This window comes from Amblyomma mixtum, chromosome 10 (genome assembly GCF_055824585.1).
Source record: "Amblyomma mixtum isolate Tamu chromosome 10, ASM5582458v1, whole genome shotgun sequence".
NCBI lineage: Eukaryota > Metazoa > Arthropoda > Arachnida > Ixodida > Ixodidae > Amblyomma > Amblyomma mixtum.
Window position 1 is genome coordinate 132,826,058 of NC_143021.1, and position 17,150 is coordinate 132,843,207.

Below are 17,150 nucleotides of genomic sequence, written 5' to 3' on the forward strand. Positions count from 1 at the left end.
GGAGCGACGTCACACCAGCTGCGAAAAACCAGGGCCCCCATCTCGCGCCGTCAGTGTAGAGCGGCGGTAGCTACCAACAAACGTTGCTACCAACAGCGGTTAACAGCGGTGAGCCACGCGCTCCTCCGCTAGGGGCGCTACAGCCGGAGTGACGTCACACTAGCTGCGAAAAACCAGGGGCCCGATTCTCGATATTCGCCAATCCGCCATGAGCGGGGCGTACCCGTGACGTGTGAATCGGGGCGGTGCGAAAATGCGTAACAGCAGAATAGAATGACGACATCGAAGAATAAAGAAAAAAGTACGACAAAAAAATGAAGTGTCGCCTGCTACTTGGCGCCAAGTACAAAAAACAACGCCGAGTTGCGGCGCGAAGGTGAGTTAGCACAGTAGCACCGTAGAGATGGACGGTGAAATGCGTTGCGGCGGCGGTCTCGGCGTACTCGCCACACATTAGCTGAGTGATGGTGCTGAATGCGACGCTAAAGACCCTGTGGCCGGTCGTCACGGAAATAAGAGCGACCGCTTATTGCCCGAAGCCATCGCGCAGCGTGTCGCGTCTCCGTACTTGAGATGCGATCAGCGTCACGGGGAGAGGAATTGGCGGAGAAACGGCTGGCTCTCGATCGTAACCTCAACGCGTCAGTGGCGTTGGAAAGCTTTTCCTCACCGTGTCACTTCTTCAGGTGCATAGAACTTAACGCTACCCTTGGTTACGTTTGCAAGCGGCCGCGCACGAAACGCGACTGCGAATCGCGTCAAGTGCAACGCTATGAGCGCGTACTTCTTATTATCAAAAGCGTCAAATGCGAATGCAAAATAGGGAGATATTGTTTCCCGCCAGTACTTAAAGAAAAAGACACAGCTAAAAGTCCACTGTCAACAGAAGCATGTATTTCACAGTGTTGGCGTTTCACTTAATCTGAATAGGACATGGCACTCATCTTTTGCTTTGTGAACATTAACTAAGTCTGCCTGCAAGCAGACTTTACGGACTTTATATAAAAGCACCTCACGAATGCATGGCGTAGAGTGGCAGGTACATTATTCCATTCAAATAAAAAAAGGCTCTCAATAATGCTATTTAATTTCAATGTTTGAAAAGGCCCTCAATCTCTTTAATTCTGTCTAACAATGAGCACACAGCACTTACCAAGGGCATATAGGCAGCTACACCACTCGTGTGATGCAAGTACGCACCAAAATGTGAGAGGTGAAACAAAATTTGTCATGCCCATCCCTACAATTCCTTTGCTGTAGGACAACAGTAATGCATCTACAGCAGCACCAGGCAGCTCCTTTCAATGCAGCAAAATTCCTTGTAAGAGGGCAACGTATGATGTCAAGAGAGGTGAAGTCGGCTGGAAAAAGATATCTTCACATATGCTACTCAACATTGGGGAGTGGGACAAATATAGAAGAGGATAGTGAAAGTGGAGGGTGATGCCACATTACAAACAGCTAATGCAGTGTGCAAGACACTTGATTTATTCGCTTCATGCAAGTTATTGGTTTGGTTTATTGGGGTTTAATGTCCCAAAGCAACTCAAGCTATGAGGGACGCCGTAGTGGAGGGCTCCGAAAAATTTGGCCACCTGGGGTTCTTTAACGTGCATGCAAGTTATTATCATAGGATGCACATACACGCGTATTATCTAGTGCACATGTCATATTAAGCCTGAACATGCCTCGGTGTCAGGTAAAGGAGCTGAAGGAGAATAAAAACAATGGTGAGTTAAGAAGGAAGAACAGCAACACAACAAGAAGAGCACAAGCATTGCACAGCAGCAAGATAACACACAAAGGGGGCATGAAATGCAAGGCTAACATGGCCCACAGTATTTGATGGAGGCAGCATCACAGACAAGCAGTGGTATTCTGGCAGAAGGTCCATTAATGCAGCATAACACTGGATAATGTGGATTGGTTTTGGCAAGCCATGTGCACTCCACGAGCAATCTACAAGAGGCCTCAGTCATGTTTCTAGCCTGATGTGCAAGTGCATGACTTTCCCTCTGTGCAAACTCCTGATCACATACATATCAGGGCCATTGTTGGTTCTCTTTGAGTGGTGGATCACAATGCCGTTAGGCAACATTTACACCATACGCTGATGCAATAAAGACCCTGTGATGCCACTATTGTGCACTACAGGAGAGTAATGCTCAATGAAATGCGTTCACTCTCAAAGTACTTTCCTTTACTGTGAACTAAAATAGACAACCCTCTATGTACACTCAAAATATGACATCTACAGTTCAGTGAAGGACACCATACCAGATGTAGGTGCTGAAATGTTGGCAAATGTCTGAAAGGACACTGAGGACCAATCAAAGTTGCTCTGCAAAAGTAGATTACCACATTCAAATAACAAAGGGCCTACCTGTACTGAGAACAAAGCTTGTGTACAGCTCAGAGATTATTTGTTCAATGAAGCAGTTCAAAATTACTGTGGTGAAACGCGTTGGCAGGAAGGAGCCCTTGGTTGGTAATAACTTTATTAGTCCCACTTCAGTGGATCAGGTGAGGGTGGCTGAAGGGGTGTTGAACAGGTTGGCGCCGGCCGTCAGGCCACTCTAGGTGACCAGGCACTGTTTGGCTGCGGTGACCTTCAAGGCCCAGACCATGATGCAATGCGCAGAGCAGCCTCCCATCGCTCCTGTGATTCCATCCCTTGGAAAGGAGGTTTCGGTTTGTTTGGGCAAGCCTGATATGTGCATTTAAAATCCACTCTGGTGCTCGAGCATAAGTGACAGGTTGGAGATTTCTCCCTTCTATGTATGTATTACACTCCACTGCATGAAAAAAAAATAACACTTAAAATGCCTAGTGGTGTGTGCGCATGGAGGGTAAATTGTTTTTTTTTTTTAGCATGATTAAGGCAGCGTGAAAAATGTCAAGCAAGTTTGACTCAGAGTTTCCCCGAGGAGAGTGTTAAATTAATGAACAGAAGCTATTCATCACCAATATAATGATAGAACAGGTTGCAAAATGTTGATGAAATTGGAGTCATTGCAAGTGCCTGTGCATAAAATTTAAGCCCCCTGAAAAGTTACCGTCTTGTACAGCTTTGCTGGCTAATTTCTCTTTAAGTTCTAGCAGAAGTATGAAACCAAACCAAGTCAGTTAGAAACAGGCTGCTATTCTTTTTTCCCACTATAAGAATATTTTTTTTTCTGACTACCACCAAGTAATATCATTAGTGCTGTATGGTATATGATGGCATAGCAATTAGTGCTAAGAAGTTATTGGGTGCCATGTGCAACCAGAAAAGAAAGGTACAGAAAGCCTGCACACACCACTGTCAAGGAGAGAGGCTGCGATTCTGCAGAAGACCCAGTGTTATCCAGCCGGCATTGTGTCAAAAAACGTGCTTCACGCGTGTATGTCGGCAGGGAAAGACACTGACAAGAGGATTTGTAATCTGAATCAAACGTCAGCACATGTCTGAAACTACTTCACTTTATAAAATAATAGATTTTACGTACAGAAAATTAATAAATTTCTGTCTGCCTTGAAACCCATGACCCCTGGATCGCCAGCCAGGCACGCTACCAACTAGGCCATGCAGGCACATTGACTTTACTGAGGTACAAAGTGGGAGGGAGTGATGCGCGGGTGCTGTTGGCTTAATTTGAAGCCTAGCATTGTAATTACTGCAGTGAACTAGAGATGTGCCAATTAGTGAGAAACTAATTACAATAACATTATGTAGGTGAACTACAGTGCGGAAGAGTTCAAAGAACCTGTGTTGAGGCAACTGTGATAAATGTGTGAACACGAATGAAGAACAGTGACTGTGTGTGTGAAGAGAAACCGCTGCAGGGAGCCATAAACATTGTTGTGTGATACCCATGAATGCTGAGCTTAAGTGTGCCCCTACATTTTTGGGGAGCGAGACAAGTTGCATTGCCTCTTAGGTGTTACAATTTGCTTAAAAAAAGTGAGGTGCCTTTTACATGCAGAGTGAAAAGTTTGTGGAAGCCATTATTGGCAAAATAATTTATTTCCATCACTGAACTTCATGCATCCTAGAATTCATTATGCAGCCTAACTGCGAATCATTACCTAGTGCAACAATACACATTGACGAATATGTTGCGTCTACAAAGATAAGAATTTTTTTTGGACAGACCCGTCTTTCATAACCGTTTGACAGTGGTATACATGCACATTAGTGTTGCCTAGTTCGCAAACTTAAGTAGCCAGCAGTCGCCTTTGCTAAACAGAAAAATGGCAGCACGTACACTGATATGATCCAGTCACACTAAGGGTTCAGGGGGTGAGCAGGTTGTCTCGGATTTTTCATAAAATGACCAAACAGCATCCCCAATTTTCATGAAGCAAAACGCAAGGAAACATGTCAATGAAAATGGGATCTAACAGAGTTTCACTGGGAGGACAGGTGGGCAGTGATCTTCCAATGCATGCATTCAAGGTTGATGGCCCAGCACAGAAAAAGAACACAGACCACAAATCCTGGAAGGAGAAAAAGATCCCAAACCTGGGAAGACCGCCTGGGTAACCCAGAAAGATCAACAAAGTTTACTACTACTACTACGACTATTATGATCCATTTCCTGTAGAATTATTGAACCGGATCATGCCCTTCCAGCTACAAAATGCCATTTGGAGCTTTATTATTGAAACACAAATTACGTCCAGCTGCATAATTTATACCTCCATTTACCTTCAACTGAATTAATATACAAATTCTAGGTTTTCGTCACAGGTACAAATTTGAGCTAGAAGATGGGAATGGGTAGACGTGTGAAGACGCTGGCCAGGCCTTGCATTTTCATCTGGGAAAATGACCATGAAACAATTACTGACTTCTCCTTCAGGAAAAATAGTTCACTGCTGTATAACTACAAGCAGCTTGTGAAAGAGGCAGTCAAAAGCAAGCACACAGAGGCAACCAGATGCCATGAGACAAAGCATGTTGCGATCTTATCACACAAACAGTGCCACACAAGGCATGTTGCACCCTGAAGAACAGATGTTGTAAATGACTAGAGACACAGCGACCATGCTGTATGTTGAGGATGTTGTGGACTGCTGGCTCTCAACAAACACCAAAGCGAACAGAAAAGCACTGGTGAATGCATGTGCAGTGAACACCCTGGTGCTAGAAGGAAAACATTTTGGTGGCTTCCTGTCTTTCACTGAACTTAAGCACCAAATAAAATGTGCGTTGTGTACAAGCAGAGCACATAGGGAAGCACCACTCGAAGGAAAGCACTTCTTCACAATCACCAAAGCATGTGTTGAAGCACGCACTCAGCAAGTTGGCAGACGGTAGGCTGAAAACACTTGGGACACTTCCTGACTCACAAAAAACTGCAGCACCAGACAAAACTGATTTCTACTGTCATGGATACCACCAATATGGTCTAGTTTAATGAAGAACACCGAAATGATGAAGACTTCACCGGCTTCCTAGCAGTATGCCATCAAACTTGAAGCAGAGCAAATGTACACTGATTACTTGTGGCATAGCTACACGTGAAAACCGTGGCAGTGAGTGCAATTGCCGCACGCAGCTGCTGATCATGCACTTCCGGTCTGTCAGGCAGAACCCAAATGGTGCTGTGTCCTCCTCCTTGTTGTAGGTGTTGGTGCTCCTGCTATTATCACCACTTGCCAGAGGTGTCATGGTCCTGCAGCTGAGTGTGGATGAATATGTTGGGTTGCACAATGCAAGCTGTGGTGACCTTCGCAGAGGACTCTTGATCATGCTGTACCATGGCCTTTGCAGACACCTCAGGAGCCCGGTATGGCCACCCAGCTGGTAACCAGACCAGCTGGGAAGTGACCAAACATGAATCTGGTATCCTGGCTCCAGAGCACATGAGACCCCATGGTGAGGGTGGCCTGCCACATCTGCATAAGATGCACGCCATCACCTGCACACTAATCAATGCTGTGCACTGAAATCTCCCAACGACCTAGACATAGTGTTCAGAAATAGTCTAGTTTTACGTACAAATGTAAAATACGCTCACTGCAAAACCAATCATTAGTATCAAAGAAAACTGTTTCTATATAGCTAGAGGTACTTGATGGCAGATTTCCCAAACTGATGCACAGAAATAATTACTACAGTCTTTTTATGCTCAAGAAAACCGCTACAGAATGCACTGCAAGGAAGGGCACAAGTTTAACTGTTTATGACTACCTTGAGTTTTTTAGTATATGCATGCTTTCGCATTTTGCACCAATCGAAATGGGGCTACCTTGACATTGCGGTCACTGAGATAAATTCAAAACCACAGAACAACACTGCGTGTCATGCACACCTATCTCCGCTGTCACCTGAAAAGTACAGACATGATTAATTTACATTATTTCCATATGTGGTTCTATTTACACTGTTCTTGCTTGCTGAATAAACTATATATAAATGCAATCAGATATCATTAGCCGTATGCAATCTTACTAAAGGCTAACATGTTATCCCTTAATGCTTGCCCCAACACACTAAGCGCGTGCTCACCAGCTTGACGATTTCCATGCGGGCAGCACATGAAGAGAGATTGCACACAAACGGGTCATGGATGGATCCCTCACAGACTTCGAGTGAGCTGGAACCTTCACCAGCAGGAACAACACACCTGTAAATAAAATGTACAAGAGTCGTACATATTTGTTTTTCGCGCGCCCTAAAGAGGTGATTTTTTTCACCCTCCTACGGCCATTTCCACGTGACTGCTGTGCAACTGATGATGTAACACTGTTATGAAAATATTACCTTGAATAGCAAAATCACTTTTGTCTGCTTCACTCATAATGCTTAAGCCAGGGTATAGTATTCTTTTACAGTTTCACGCGATTTTTTTTTCCACACTTAAGGAAACGACGCCTTCCAGCTGATTTCCCCTATGCTGCCTTTCCCATTCATCAACACCAAAAACAAAGAAATCGACCAACGTACTAGCATGCTAGACTTTGTCTTCTCCACTTGAGCCGTGTGCAAAAACTGAAAACAGTATGATGAAAAAAAAAAGCAACGCGAAATGCCGAATAAAAATTTCTGATTCGCAGCATGCATGCAAAAGGAATGAGAATGACGCTACACACACACGGATGTCTCGTCGAGAAGCCCGACACATTCCTGGAGTTTGTTGCTCGGCCGCGTGTCATCCGCTCATCACGCGCGCAAAGCCCATCCGTTCTGCGACGTTTCACAGCTGGCGATCGCCCCTCAGAGCTCGACAGTTCGGCACTGCTTCTCGCCGCAATGCATCCTTGCATAGCCACCACACCATATGCCTCGTCAGGTGATTGCACAGACGAGCTGTCTAGTCAGAGACAACTCGAAAGCATCGCGGTGACCTCGAAGGTCGCTCACCTTTCCCACTTATAGGATTTAACAAACGACGAATGAATGCAACGAGCAGCAAATCGCAGCGCCGGCACCGCCATTCGAGCAATTTTCGCGCTTCACTAACCGCACGGACCGATGATTTCTCACTGCGAGCGAAGGATTTGCAACGGGAGAGCAGTTAGCGCCCCTATGCGGCTGTACGCTTAAGCCTTCACTATTAACGCTCTCAAGGGTTGCTTATTTCAGATGTGCTCTTATAACGCCATACCATTACATTGTACAATCAAAACAAGACTTTTGTGAGCTTAGTTTTGTCTTGAAATAAATACCCGTTAAAGTGCGGCTACCTAACGCCGTATAAATCAACATTTCACTAACTCATTTGCATGATTCGGGTACCTTTTGCCGGGCGAAATGATGGCGGCGAATTTCAGCCATTTTTTGCAATGGCGGCACAACGTAAACGTGATGAAACGTCATTGTGACATCACTCCAAAATGTGTGCCTATCACGTGCTTTACGTGATATTGTTCCAACCAATCAGATTCTAGGATGTTGCCATTTCCGGTGTGCAGCTATTTTCTCCAAATTGGCAAGTCGAGCGCAAGTGCTCTCGCGGCGGACCACTTGTAGCTTCTTTTCCCTTCACAATCACATATATGTACCAGCCGGGCACGAAGAATAGCGCTACGAAAATGCATTTTCAATGCCACGTCAAATTGACGTCGCCGCAAAAAGTGCTCGTGTAACCGACCCTGATTGGCACGCCCATTGACGGCGATTGACACTTCTGACAGCCAATCAGAGAGGCAATATGGCGCCGACAGGCGAATGTGAATATCGAGAATCGGGCCCCAGGGCCCCCAGCTCGCGCCGTCAGTGTAGAGCGGCGGTAGCTACCAACAGCGGTGAGCGGCTGTAGCGCCCCATAGCGGGAAGAGCGCGAGGCTCACCGCTTTACGGTGCGGCTCGGGTGTCCATCTAGATGACAGAGAATTACTGCGCCATTTCCTTCCCTCAAAAAGCCTTGCGTTCAAAGGGCAAGTCATCGCGCTGAACGGGTGGTGGCGTTCCTCCCTTCCTGTATGGTGCGGTTCGGGTGTCCACCGAGATGACAGAGAATTACTGCGTAATTGCCTTTCCTCAAAAGGGTCGCGTTCAAAGGGCAAGGCATCGCGCCGAACGAGTGGTGGCGTTTCGTGGACTGCCTGGCAGCGCTACAACACGCTGTCGCTTTCCACTCCTAAAGGCGAAGCTTAAGCGTCATTAACTATCATAACATCACCCTTACTAAGAGCACCACCAAGACCCACCACCAGCCAGCCTAGGCGCAGCCAGAGGAAATTGCTTTCGCAATTACCGGGCTTAAACAAGGTAAGCCTCAGCCAATTTTTTATTGCGAAAGCAATACTATGCTCATGAACGGCCTTTCGCGTAGCCACGGCCGGTGGCCACGTTTGACCTTTAGAATGACCTCTGTTCTCTCTTTCTCTCCGTCGGTGTTCGTTGTGTGCATTGGCGTTGGCCTTGACCACTTTTTAGATTCCGATCATTTTAAAGAAAGGAAGTGCGCATAATGGCTCTCTGGGTCAGCGGACGCCTAAATCGTGAAAATAGATACGTTGGGTGATGGGAGAGAGATGTGAGCTGCAGGCATTGACAAGGTTGTGCCAGAAACGCGGCGCTGAAGCCAGCGTTCATCGTGTTCATTGGCGTTGACGTTGGCAACGTTTTACACTCCGATCATTTTAAGGAAAGGAAGGCGAGGCACGCCAGATGATGATTATGATAAACTTTATTTTCCGCCAGATAAGGAAGTCCCCTGCTCCCCGTCCCCGGCGCACAGGCCAGCTGTGCGCAGTGACGTCACTTGCTCCTCGCGCATGCGCAGTATGGCTGTGCAAGAGCACGCGAAACTTCGAGACTGTGGGCATTATAACTCACGTAACAATATATGGCTACGGGCAGATGTTGCTTCCGCAATCTTCCAGGTTTAACCAGACATAAACCACAGCCAATTTCAAGCATGAAATTCTTTTAGCTCCCCTTGTTGGCAGTGTGGTGACGTCACGCCGAAACCGAGAGCCAACATCCGGGCACTGAATTCCACTCATCCGGGCACTGAATTCCACTAATTTGGCCACTGAAACGAGAACATCCGGGCATCGTACAGTATGGTTGTGCAAGAGCACGCGAAAGAGCGAGACTGTGGGCATTATAGCTCACGCAACAATATATGGATACGAGCAGATGTTGCTTCCGCAATCTTCCAGGTTTAACCAGACATAAACCACAGCCAATTCTAAGCATGAAACGCTTTTAGCTCCTGTTGTTGGCAGTGTGGTAACGTCACGCCGAGACTGAGAGCCAACATCCGGGCACTGAATTCCGCTCATCCGGGCACTGGAACGATAACATCCGGGCACCTTACAAGATTTAACGAGACTCTCTAAGCCCTCCTACAGGACCAGCATACAAGCGCCGGTAGCTTCGCGCCGAAAGGGTGGTGGCGTTCCTCCCTTCCTGTACGGTGCGGTTCGGGTGTCCGCCGAGATGACAGAGAATTACGGAGGAAGCTTTTAATGCCTCATCGTCGTAAGCAGTTGTCGACAGAAATGTCACGCTTTTCAGTTGGCCGAACCGGTCGTGACGTCACAGTGGACGAATTTCAAACTGGGCCAACAGTACTTTCGCGAGTAACCATGCAACGAAATAAGGGGATCGTATAGTGATGCCACAAGTCAGTGGGACTGAGTTTAGTTAATTGCTTAATTGCCGAATTAATCTAATTAAGCCTTCTAGTCGGGTCAGATAAATATATAAAACGGAGTAGGAAACTGGTCGAGTTGGGAATCGAACCCCGGTCTCCGGATTGCCCCTATTGAAAAATCCGGTATCGCGGCAAACCGGATTTTACCGGAACATATCGGTTTCATACCGGTCCCGTATCACTCTCATACCGGCGAGACCCGTCCGGTTTGATGGCTATACCGGTTCATACCGGTCCAGTATCGAACCCAAACCGGACAGACCGCTCCGGTACGGAGCTCATACCGGACTGTCCATTCCCGGTTCGAAGCTCAAATCGGACAGACCAGTCCGGTACGGAGCTGAAACCGGACAGACTAGTCCGGTACGGAGCTCAAATCGGACATACCAGCCTGTATACAGAGCGATATGTGCTGCGGTTTTGGTGCTTGGTCTGCAGATTGACTGTTGTACGCCAGCAGATATTTTTTAGGGGAAGGGGGGGAGGGGCAGCGTGCGCATAAATGCGATAATCAACACATACACGGTTTTGTTGAAAGGGCTAAGAAAAGAAAAGGGCTAAGCGTGAGCTTCGCAGTGGCAAAACATGCAGTTCGTGCATGAAAGGCGGGGGCTGCATGAAGGTGAATTGCGGCCAACCGCCATATTGGCTTCCCGTGCAGCACCCTGACAAAGCCAGGGCGGCTGTGTGCGGGCAAACGGCTAGTATATATCCGCCAGCAGCCTTTGTAAGTCCTGCGCAGATTACTCTGAATTTCACAGTGCAGAACTTCAAGACTGGCTGATAAACATGGCGAGCCTCCGCTGACTGCGCCAGAGGCTCAAAAAGGTTTGTTACTGTCGCGTTCATTGCAGCAGCTTTCTTAATGTTCGCTAGCGGCAGCCTGTAGCGACGCATCGATGAAGAAAGAAAATTGTTAGTTTTCGTGCAGGAATTCTTTGCACTTCTTCGTTTCTTCGTCAAGTGATCGCCCATTGATAACGCAACTTGTCCAAGCGTCATCGCGAGCGGCCCCACCCTTCACTCTCTCAGGAAGACACACTAATCACAAATCGCCCAGAACATTTCTTTCTACGAACAAGAAAAGGTTAATTCAACGGAGCCGGCAGCTTGGGGTGTTCCCTTAAGGTCGACGCTTCGTGCTTGCTAAAAGATACAGCGCTCGAGAGAACAAAATAAAAACAAAAGCCACCTGTAGAAACCTTACACGAGTAACCCGTCTTTGCGCAATTTTTTAAGCTTTTTTCTTTTCTCTCCTCACCGCCTTCTCTGCTTTTCCTGGGTCCGGTCGCAAAAAAAAAAACCTGCTCATTCCTGGCTTTTCTATCGGCCTTTGTTCCTTCCCCTTGGGCTCCTCTGTGTCTCTCCTGTCCCTCCCAGTGCCGTTCCCCGAAGCGGCGCGGAGGCGCTCACTCTACAACCCACGACCGAGCATTTTAAGCCGCCCTCCCGACCACGCTCCCCGCGAGGCTTCCATGAAGTGGCGAGAAGTTCCGATTCTGCTTGTTCACTGTGCCCGGTCGCTGCCAACACCACCTTGTCGCTGCGCGGTGACTTTATGCAGAAGTCCTCCCCCGCGTTTCCTGCGTTTGTTTGTAACAGGTTTTTCTTCTCTCCTGCGGCTGGGTTGAGTGTCAAGCGATGAAAGTAACTGTGAAAACACGCTGGCACTCGCTCGTTGGCGTTGAGTTTGTGTTGTACAATTTTTTGCGCCTTTCTTCGTGTTGCCTTGATCAATCCATGATCAAAGATGACATCGCCTTTCATGCGTACGTCCAATGCAAATATGGTGGAACACTATCATCCTTGTCTCAGTGATGAATGACTTTGCTCCGAAAGACGTGAGTGGTGAACATTTGACCGGTGGAGGCCACGGCGGTGAAGGCGGATTTTATGACGGCGACGTCGTGCTGCTAGGACGCAAGTGCGCATTTTAAATCACTCTGTTCTTTAAGTACTGCCTCCGTCTCGGTTATATGCTCGGCGTCAACAGAAACGTTCTAACTGTCCAGTGTCTTTTTGACTAAAACTTTGTAGATTGCACAGCGTAGAGGGACGAAATAGCGCAAAATTTTCTTTCAGTTACATACCGAAATTGCTTGTCCTTCATTATAACACGACTAAAAATAGTTTTATAGTTTGTATTCTTTCTTTACAGAGGCGTGTGGTGTACACGTGCGAGAGCAATCATCGATAAGCGTCCTGAGGGGGAGCGGCTCAAGCCCTTGAACAAACATCACGCATCGCATCGATGCTGCGGTATGTGCCGTAAATAATGGAGGATGACCACGCAAGCATCGGAATCGTCCGAGCAACCTGTTTACACACCAACAATGTTACGACGCAGATTTTCAATACATTATTGATTCAAATATGGAAGGCGTGAGGTGCATTCGCGATACTGAGCATTGCCAATGCTCAGGGCCTGGCGTCTTGAGACGCCTGGCTTGTCTGTGGCTTGTCTGCGCCCACGAGGGCCCGCAATTCAGAGCCCCGTTTGTGCTACTGGGGTATGCATTTTTAATTATTGCATACAGGTTCACCTCGGGAATGGAATTTTTATTCCTTCGGCAACGTGGGCAGCAGTTATGGTGGCACCCAAAGATTCGCGTTTCTGCAAGGACGCAGCCTTTGGACGACTCCAGAACTCCTGGAAAGGAGCGTAACATGCCAAGCTTGCCAGCGGTACCTGAAGTCAGAAGCCTCGACAGTGGGCAGGAAGCCAATGACCCCTGAAAAGCTACAAGCCATTGGCCGTAAGTTGCATGTCACAGTGCTCAATGCATTATGTTGTGTGTCAGTGCCCAATTAAATGATAAGCTGGGGGCATTATGTACTACCAATCATATTTTCTTTTCTGCAGGTGCTTTTGACTACTTCATTGGCCAGCACCCTGTAGAGACCCCAGCGCCGGTAGATCGTCGCAAAGAGTTAAATTATTACCTCAGTGTGCTGGTTCAAGACATGCGAAAAAAATAAACATCTTTTGGAGTTTTTGATGTATTATAATACTCACCAAACTACCAATACTTGGTAAAAGCTGGGAGCAAATAACTCAATTGCACATCGACTGCAATACGAGTCGCTGATAATCGCAGATTACCAGTTTCTGAGGCTCTGTATATTGCAGCATTTGGCATGTACACTTATGGCCCCAGTTTTTCGGCAGATTTAGTCCAACTGGAATATATTTGAAGCATTTTATTCCTGCCTTTGTCCTGTGATACAGGGCCTCCTGTATAATACGGGCCTAGCCTGTAGAATACAGGGCTGTCCTCTAATCCGGTATGAATTTTAAACCGGAACCGCATACCGGGTTATTGTACAGGATTTGCGATACCGGAGTATCCTGTGCAAAACAGGAGAGTCCTGTATTATACAGGACTGTCCTGTTTTATACAGGATATTCCGGTAATCTGGTATCGCAAATCCTGTACAATTACCCGGTATGCGGTTCCGGTTTAAATTTCATACCGGATTTTTCAGTAGGGGCGAGACGAGCATGCTAACCACTCCGCCATGCCAGCTCGATGGTTTGGAATGAACAAAGGCGCGTCTAGTGAATACTGTGTCTTCGTTCACACCCATCTTCCTCCCTTTCCGTTACGGCGAAATTTAGGTGTCCACCCAGATATGCGAAACAGGTACTTTTACTTTCCTCAAAAACCAATTTACCGACGAGCAAGGCGTACAACCGAACGGGCGATGGCGTTCTATGGACTCCCTACAGCGTTGCAAGACGCTGTTGCGTTTCACTCTTAGAGGCGAAGCCTAAAATCTTATCAAGGCATCAGTGACACAACCAGCAGCTCCCCGCTTAAGACGACGCGCCTCAGCAGTCGGGAAGAGCGCACGTGGCTCACGTCGGCTCCGCAGAATTTAATGTTCCTTTCCCGAAGCATATGCCGAAGCGCTACAACACCATCTGGCTAATCTTCAAGAACAACGAAGAGGCCACCCACCCTTGTTCAGATTGAACTATTTTCCCAAATCCTTCGAGAATTTGAAGACTAAGCGGATCGCGCGAGTTGCTGAGCCTAACAGTTAGGCCAAGACTCAGCTGCCCGCCGCTGCTCCGCGGGAAAACTGTGCCGCAAACCATGACGACCATGATATGATACGACCAGGAGGGGATGCAGATCGTCTACATGCCACAGGCGAAAACCCCAGTTTTCGACAAGGTTACGGAGGTGATTATCCAACGCAAGATAGAAGAGTGGGAACGCGCATCAGCCCGTGACAACCACTCGGCACGGCAGAAAAGTCGAACGCCAGATGGACGCGTCACCGCGGCAGGGGATACGCCACTGCAGCAGACGCCCCGCACGCAAGTCGAGCGTTGGAAGCCTCCTCCGCAGCCGCGTCTGGACAAGCAAGATGCAGTGATCATAATCAAACCTAAAGGGACGCTGGATCTCAGCAAATTCAGGGGAAGCAACGCGGTCGGAAACGCCTTGCAGATTGCAGCTGGCGTCGACAAGGGCTCAGCCGAGCTCAGCGTTTGTCCCATATGGGAACGGAACATCATCGTCGTTGGGGCGCGAGACGCCCAAATAACCAGAAAGATCCTGGTAATTCAAGAAATTCAGCTTGGCGACAAGGCACACGCAGTGTACTCCTACCTACGCCCCTCCGACAACACTTGCAAAGGAGTAATACGAGTGTACCCGAGGGTTTCCGACGAAGACATCACGAAAGCGCTTCGCTCCCAGGACGCACCAGTGGTGAGCGTGAGGAAATTAGGTTCCTCTAACGTGGCGGCCATCACGTTTCATGGAAGAAAGGTTCCGTTTCACGTCTTCTACTACGGTGAAGCGGTTCCTGTACGCCTATACAAGAAAACAACGCCATCCTGCGCACTGTGCGGGAAACTTGGACACCGGGCGGATGTTTGCCGTTGCCCTTCGAAGTCTAGATGTCTGCAGTGCGGTCAGCAAGATGTTCCAGAATGCCACGACTGCCAACCCAAGTGCACGGTCTGCGAAGGTTCACATCCCATGGGGTCGAATCAATGCAAGTACAAGTACCGAACATAACCAACACGGCTAGGAAACTCCTTGACACGGGATACGTGCCCGGACTTACCCTTCACTCGCAACATACAACACGCAGACTGGCTCAACACCGAGGAGACCCTCGGTAGCGACCACTGCATCATTAACATTACACTACGCACACGCCCTCTCAAGCGTCCTAGAACACAAGCCCGTATCCCAGATTGGACGAAATTCAGGCAAAATTTTAACTCACTTGATAATACACCTATTTCCGCGCAAGGCTACACAGCATGGTCCCAACAGCTGCTGGCACACCTTTCCTCGCACGAAACACACATCCAGCTCTCAGAGGCGGTCACGGACGTGGATAACCACCTTCTACACCTCTGGGAAGCCCGTCGCAGCCTCGTCCGCCGTTGGCGACGCCATAAACACAATAGAAAGCTTAAAGCTCGAATTCCCGAGCTTACCCACAAAGCGGCAGAGTACGCGGCCCAACTCGCCGACTCCAACTGGGTAGATAGATGCAACACGGCCGCGCGACAAATGTCCAGCCGAAACACGTGGCGTCTCTTTCGAGCCCTAATCGACCCAACCCAAACACGAACCGAAACACAAAAACATTTGCAGCGAGCCATGCACGCTTTTCCTGGCAACACGACTCAACTGGCACAGACACTTCGGGACCAGTATCTGTGTACAGCCCAAGACCCCCGTGGATCTGCGTACTCTTATGCAGGCAGAGAGAACACGGAGCTGGATCAACCTTTCCAGCTCCATGATCTGCGGGCGGCTCTCGCCAAAATGAAATGGGGCACTGCGCCAGGACGGGATAAGGTCACCGTCAAGCTTTTGACGAACCTGCCCGACTTGGCATACCAGTCCCTCCTGGAATACGTCAATGCGATTTGGCGCGGGGACACCCCCCTGCCAATCGAATGGAAAACGGCTTTGGTCACTTTTATTCCTAAAGCTGGCAAACCAATTGACACAGATAACCTCCGCCCCATCTCTCTCACCTCATGTGTGGGCAAACTAATGGAGACGATGGTGCGGGATCGGTTATCTACATATCTTGAATACAAACATGTCTTTGCGAGCACCATGTTCGGATTCCGCCCACACAAATCCGCCCAGGATGTCCTCCTGCAACTCAATCGGGAAGTCCTTGACCCCCTCGAATGCCCCCATAATGACCGGGGCGTACTCGCCTTGGATCTTAAAGGGCCATTTGACAATGTAACACATGAGATCATACTCACTAACCTAAGTCACACCGACTGTGGCCTCAACACATTCCGATACATAAGCCAATTTTTAATGGATCGTCAATCCTACATTCGAATTCAAGATAGAGACCATGGTCCTTACCTAGTCGGCACGCGGGGAACCGCTCAAGGCGCGGTACTTTCCCCGCTGCTCTTCAATCTGGCCATGATGCACCTGCCGGCTAAGCTGAGTGGTGTCGCCGGCGTGCAGCACGCCCTGTACGCCGATGACATCACTCTGTGGGCACGCAGGGCAGCACAGGGGATATTGAAACCAGCCTGCAAACAGCGGCGACGATAGTAGACCGCTACGCCCGCCGCTGCGGTCTTCAATGTTCCCCTCAAAAATCGGAATTTGTGCACCTCCGCCCCTCACAGAAGTGCACAACTAAAATATCTCTTTCTCTCGAGAGTGGTCCCATATGCGAAAGTGATGAGATACGGGTACTCGGACTCTACATCCACAAACACAGGCGGCCAGACACTACATTGGCCAAACTCCGTAAGGTGGGGGACCAGGTGGGCCGCATGGTCCGCCGGGTTTCCAACAAACGCGGAGGGTTACGAAGTAAGGATGCCTTGCGGCTGGCAAACGCCTTCGTAACTAGTCGAATTCTCTATTCGACTCCTTATCTCCACCTACGTAAGCAAGAGGAGGATGCCCTTGAGGTCATCCTTCGCAAAATTGTTAAACGTGCCCTTGACCTCCCCATCACTACTTCGAACAGCCGGCTTATGGCCCTTGGCGTGGTGAATACTTTCCGAGGGTGGGAATACTTTCCGCACCT

General features: G+C 48.5%; 1 long non-coding RNA gene across 1 annotated transcript in view; it reads right to left on the reverse strand.

The window, feature by feature from the left end:
* Positions 1–6,501: 6,501 nt before the first annotated feature.
* The window catches only part of LOC149326988 (uncharacterized), a 58,169-nt gene continuing 47,520 nt past the window's right edge, over positions 6,502–17,150 (reverse strand). The window contains exon 4 of the long non-coding RNA XR_016286082.1: positions 6,502–6,614. This is a non-coding gene — a long non-coding RNA (uncharacterized LOC149326988). The remainder of the gene's footprint in view (positions 6,615–17,150) is intronic.